This window comes from Apis mellifera, linkage group LG12 (assembly GCF_003254395.2).
Source record: "Apis mellifera strain DH4 linkage group LG12, Amel_HAv3.1, whole genome shotgun sequence".
Lineage (NCBI taxonomy): Eukaryota > Metazoa > Arthropoda > Insecta > Hymenoptera > Apidae > Apis > Apis mellifera.
Window position 1 is genome coordinate 4,220,623 of NC_037649.1, and position 7,074 is coordinate 4,227,696.

A 7,074-nucleotide genomic window follows, 5' to 3' on the forward strand; every position below is an offset into this window, starting at 1 on the left:
AGGATTGATACTCGTTTTTCTAATTAATAATTCTAAGAGATGTTATTTTTGTTCCTTTTAATCTTCTTTTGCATTTGGCTAAGTAGGATTCATTTATTGGTTGTGAAAATGAGGAAAGATATTGATGCAATTAATATTTGTGTAATAATATTTCTTATTTATTAATATTGTGTTACTTTCTATTTTTGTTTTTTTTGAATTGGATTAATTTATATTGTAATAAAGTTCATTTATCGATACAACTGTTCAATAGGGGAATGGACTTTAAAGAGACAATCGATTAAATATGTTGATGAATATTGCTGACAATGAGCTTTGTGATAGAAGATGTTTTAGCAATTCATGGAGTAAAGTTGAAATTCCCAGTAAAGGAGAATGTATATGTTGATTTATATGTTGATATTGTATTAAATAGAGACAGTTATATTTATGTCAATATAGAAATAAAGAAATGTTTATTTTGAATTTAAATAATTCAACTAATTACTGTATCGTATAAAATTCTTTATGAAATACAATTTTAAGATTTTTTTATGAAATATAGAATTAAGATTCTATTTACCTGAAATATAAACGTTCTTTTATTTTATTTATTTCCATTCTACGTTTTTATAATTATTAAAAATATATTGAAATACGTTAAGATGAATTTATATTTATTATTTATTATTTATATTCATGTTATATAAAATGTAGGATCACTTTTAAAAAATTATGATTATAAATTACGATTATACCAAACATTTAAATATTTCCTCACAAATTATTTTATTATTCGACTTATATTACTGAAAAATATTTCTGGGAATATTGTAACGTGTTTCTTTTTAGGAAATAGAAAAGGATGAGAAAAAACGAGTATCTTGATTAATACACTTGCTTTGGTGAATTCTTGAATTTCCAAGAATTTGAGATCTGCTATTTAGATTTAAATTATAAAAGTTCATTGTTTGAGGCATTGATATGATTTCGAGCGTTTTGATAAAATTTTTGTAAAATTAAGAAAAAGGAATATCTTTTAGAAAATTTCAATTTCAATGATTTTTTTGTTGAGAATAAATAAATAAATAAATGAAATTTAGCAAATCTACGATAAAAACAACTTCTTTGCAAACAATAAAATGCATATATTATATATTATAAAAAAAATATACTAAGATAATTAATTAAACTTATACGCAATAAGCAAATTTTAAGAAGAAGGTTCAATCCAAAATTATCCAAAAAGCATAAACAATTTTTCCATGAATCACTATTTAAATTATAATAGAATTCTACTTACTTATTAATACGTGCATAAATTTCTACGATTACATTGTTTATACGAATCTCATTCCATCCTTCTTCCTTCAAAGAATCTCACGAAACATTTCTAAATTTGAAAACAATTTTACAACTAACGTGATAAATTACAATTCCTCACTCGGTATATATTCGAATACTATCGCATTTCTAATTTTTAAACCGTGTTATTACATTAAAATATTCAAGTAATAAAAACCTCGTTCCGTTCCCCATACAACGTAATATAATCAAACTTATACAAAACAAAAAAAAAAAAAAAGAAAGAAAAAGAAGAAACAACTTTACGATCCGCTTTAACCTGCAATTTTTACTCCATATGGAAATCAGAAGTGCGAGAAATATCGCGCGATTCGATCTAAAATATAATAAAAGCCTACATTTACTTGCAAATTCGAAGAATCAAGGAATCTAGGTCTGGATCCTGCCTTGACACGTTCTATATAAAAAAAAGAAAGAAAGAAAGAAAGAGAGAAAAAAGAAATCTACCCTTTTCCGTACGCGTGAAAACGGGCAACAACGACGCCTCAACGACGCGCGCGCGCGCGCGCACACAACCACGATTCCGCCACGATTCCGCCGGGTAGGTGTGTGCACGTGCGTGGCGCACGGGGCGCAAGCGCACGCACACACAGCAGAGTATCCTACGGGCCACGAGGAAAGCCGCGTAGGACCGCGTGTCGAGGCGAGCCGGGCCGAGGCAACGATCGATGTCCCGCAAACTTGGAGCGGCAACGAGCACGTGGCACTTGTGTACGTACTCTATATATATTGGCGAGCGTACACACCTCCACGCGGTCGAGGAAAAAACCGGAGGAGGAGGAGGAGGAGGAGCGAGAGAGAAAGGGAGATAAAGTAATGGGGGGCATAGCATGCTCAGCTTCCGGGTGCTGGATACTTCGATTGAGATGCGCGAATTTTTTTCTTCTTCTTCTTCTCTTTATCTTTTTCTTCGTGGAGAGGGAGAAAGAGAGAGATTGTTGACATTGTGCGTAGCTTTATTAACGCTGTTATCAGATCTCACCGAAATGAAATGAGTTTGGATTTTTTTCTTCTATTTTTGAGATAGAATAGAGTAGATTGTTAAAAATGTTAAGAGAAGATGTGATAATGATTTGAAAATTGAAATTGGAGAGAATAATTTTCTATGGAAGATGCGGAAATGAATAGTATTTATTTATTTATTTATTTTTTCTTTCTTTCTTTTTATTTATTAAGCAATTTTATTATTTAATTTAATATTTTTAATCCTTTGTCGATGTTTTTCAATTTTAATTTCTCGAGAATTGCTTGGTATTTTGCCGGTTGTGGAAAACAAGAAAATTGTTAAGAATAGGAAAGTTATAAATAGTTTGACGCATTATTATTTTATATTGATAATTTATAATTTCTTAGGAGGATTAGTAGGGCTTGAATAATGGAACGTATTATATTATACTTGTTACTTGTATCATTATATCACTTATATCATTTTAATTAGTGTCATTTGTAGAGAAGAAGATAGGAATATGAGATGAGATGGAAATACAAGATAGTTAAATTTTTGATGCATACATAATGAGATTTTTAATAATGATTAAAACTTAATTAAAATGAAGATTATAGATATGATATCTTTTATAGCAATGGATATTGTTCGTTAATGTTTTTTTGTTTAATGGATTTCTTTTGTCTCCCCTAGAATAGGAAATTTTTGATGGCAGAAAATGAAAAAGAATAGGTAATACAAGACACACCTGAAATTTACTTAATAAATAAATAATAAAATATAATTTAAATCATTCGTGTAGACGCTAATAATAATAAATTCCAAGAAGAAAAAAATAATGATTTCAGAAAAATAAATTTTGGAACTATGAATCCGTTTATAGTGTTTATTATGATTATGATATAAAAGAAAAAAAAAAGTACATGTAATTAAATTGTTATATTTAACACTTATTATCTACGTGTCAAATATTTTTGTTTATTATTTTTACTTTGATATAATTTCAGAAGATTATCTTTTTTTAAAAATTACACTTTATATTTTATTACTACTTAAATCTCCCTTTTGTTCGATTTTCTCTTAATTCAGATAAATAGATAAAATAAAAATAAAAATCACAAGTTTTTTTAAAGTTGTTTACCTTCATACCGTTTACATTTTTCGCATAAAATTTCTTAGAGGTTATTTATTTAATCTTTTTATTTATAGTTATTTTAAGACTTTCTATATATTCCTACACTCCTACAGTCCATTATATTAATGTTTTAAATATACAGCAAATATTATAGCTCACTTGTTTTACTGTTAAAATAATCTTTTCTTACTGTTTATATTCCATTTCTAGAAATTCTCAAAAGAACAATATTTTTCTTAAAAATGTTAAAAATTCTTAAGGAATTAAGATTAAAGAGATTGAATTCGAAAAGCAATTAAAATGAACGGATTTTTTTTTAATCAAATAAGATGAAGCATAAATCGTTTGTAGTAACAGGATGATATAAAATTTCGTAGAAATAGTGTTCCAGATCGAAATCGAATTTTTACATATTTGAAAAGTTCATCCTTTCATTCTCAAGATAAAAAAAAAATAATACAAGAAATCAGACGTGTCCAAATTTCTTAATTTTTAATTACTTGAAATTTTTTTTGAAAATATAATCAACAATTGATAACTTGTGTTAACATTAACACAATGATGTGTGTGCAGAGCTAAGAAGAGGTCATTTTGAATAATTTATATATACAAATGCAAATCAATGAATGCATCTGATTATATTATTACTCTACCTTTCTTACTTCGAAAATCCATTCAACCCGTGATATGATAAACTTTTTGCTCCTGATAACTTTCTAACTATGTTCTCTTTCTCATTCTTATTTCTCTCCTAACAACAGAGAGAATGAAAATTGTATTCTATTAATATTTCTCTTTTTAAATTTCTCTTTTTAAATTCGTAACATATGAATAATTTAACTTAAGATGCACGGTAATTAAACGATCATTCTGAAAGAGAGAAATTTCCTTCCCCGAAACGGGGAACTATATCGATAGAAAAGGGTGGCCACGATACCCTGACGAAATGGAGACTCCTGGGGTGAGGTCGAAATGGCATGCAACGGAAGGGTTTGCGTCGGAGGGAGAACAGAGGACGAGGAACGAGAGGAGGACCCTACCTAAAGCAAAACACAAGACCGCGGGATGTTTCGGCTAAGCGGAAAGGGTTTATGGAGAATTGGGGTATCTCGTAAACTTGACCTATCTGACCACGCGCTTAGGACATTGTGCACTGGTGTCAGGCAAGCGGAAGTGGGTCAAATTAAATATTAACGAAACTCAGCCTGTGACCGAGCCCGTCCACGTGAAACGATGAAATTTTACCACCACTTGGTGAAATCTGAATGTGGACAGTGACATGTTGGACAGCGCGCCTCCCATGAATCTTTTATGGGTCATCCCTTTTCTTTTCCAAGGATATTTTGTTATTTTCTTTATTTATTTGTAATGAGTAAATTTGTATTTTTTTTTTTTTTTTTTTGGTTGAAATGAAGATAAAAATTAATTTATAGTATAATTAACAATTTTTATTCAAGCAAATTTTCATTCAAAAAATTTATATAATTTAATTTAAATATTTTATTTTGGATATTTTATGTATCTTTGTGAATTATATATATATATATATATATATATATATATATATATATATATATATATATTGCGTTTTATAGATTCTTGTATATCTTTTCCCTTTAGCGGAGATTTGTATGCAAATTTGTATAATTTTATAATTAAAATCAAGGAAATAGAATGTAAATGAGCATAATTTGATTTGGCTTTTAAATAATAATATTTTGAATATTTTATTTTACATATTTCTATGCATTATATCTTGCAAATTTTTTGTATATTTAATTCTTTATGTCGTAGCTGCATGTGCGTCATTTGATTGAAATTACAATACAGAAGTGCAGCAATGGCATATATGCATTATAAAAATTCGTATTTATTTTATTCAATATATATATATGTCACAATATAATTAACACAATAATATTAAAGATAAAACAAGATTATTATTATGTTAAAATAATGGAATTATAAAAATTTCTAATAAATGTACAAACAATTAATATATGGATATTAAAAAATTATTAAAGAATAATTGACGACAGACGATTCTTTAATTTGCTTTCTCCAAACGAAGAAAAAAATATTCCAAAATTTGTTTCTTCTTAATTAAATTTGATTTTAAATTATTATCTGAACGTTATATATCAGTGTTATCATAACACATAATTCTATTAATATAAGAATTGTATTTAATCAATTTATGAATTTGTCGAGGACATTTTGTGACTGGATCATGATAAAAATCATATTTTTATCGTAAACCCTTCGATCGCAATAAAATGTAATTGTAGGAATTTAAATACTTCCGTCGTTTCATTGGTGACTCAAGTACTTACGAGTATCAAGAATCGAGATGATCACATAATTCCTACGCATTCGTATTTTCGTTCCTGGAAATGCAAACATAAATTATGTTTAATATCACTATCCTTAACTATTTTCCATTTTATATTTATCACATCTTATTCATTGTTGCTTTATCCTCGCTACTACTTTTATAAATCTCGATGGAACGAGAAGTCTGAAAAAGCAAATATCAATTCAATTTTCAAAATTTATAAAAATTTATTAAAACAAAAAAAATATAAGAATAATCTAGTAATCACAATTATTCGAATGATCGAACACAAAATAAATTAAAACTGTATGAACATATGTTGTATGAAAATATTTATATTCTGAGAAGTGTACTCTGTTATCTAAAAATGATCAATTCATTTTTATAATATATTTTTCTTACGAGTTATATTTACTTAACAACAAACATCTACATTCGAAAATTATTTAATTTTTACTTATTTTTTTTTGAACATATTACCCAAAATTCTTATTATTATTTTTCCTCCAATTCTACTATAAAAACAAACCAACTTCCACAAATTGTATATTTCACTTAACTCAACGAATCTTCCTTAAATAAGATCGAACGAGTTCTTACAAAAATTAAATAAAACTATCCTTCTCTCTCTTTCTTTCCTCCTTCTCGACGAATAAAATTTTCATTTTACTTAAGAAACAAACAAAAACGATATAATTCTATTACTCTCCAAACCTATCCAAGCATAAACGAAATTTTCCCTTGAATTTACCACACACACACGTGTTTATATATATATATACATATATATATATATATTTCGAAATCTATCCTGTTCCCTGTTCGAGGAACAACAAACGAATTTCGAAAATCGAGATCGAGATCGATCGATATCGATGGAGAGAGGGAGGAGGGAGGGGGGTCTACGAATTCCGTTTCCGGAAAAATCCGGTTGAAGGTAATAAAGGCCGCGCGTCGACGCGCCGGCAGAAGCGGGAATGGGCGAGCGAACGAAAGGGTTAGTGGTTCGAGATTAAAAGGAAGTCACCCCCTTCGCCCCACCCTGCCCCTCCCCCCTCGTCTCTCCATCAATCACAATTATATCCTCTCTCTCCCCAGCTATCGTTCATAATTACTGCTCGTGACTTTATCCCGGCGCTCGACGTCGCTGGACCGGGGGCCGTCCGCTGCGTTCCGCTCAACGGCCGATCAACGGGGATAAGGTGATAAGAGCGAAAAAAAAAAGGAAGAAAAGAAAAGCAAGTATCGGACGAAGGGCGTGTAAAAAGCGACGAAATGTTTAAACGTTTGACTTTTATTTTGGTTTATTTCTTT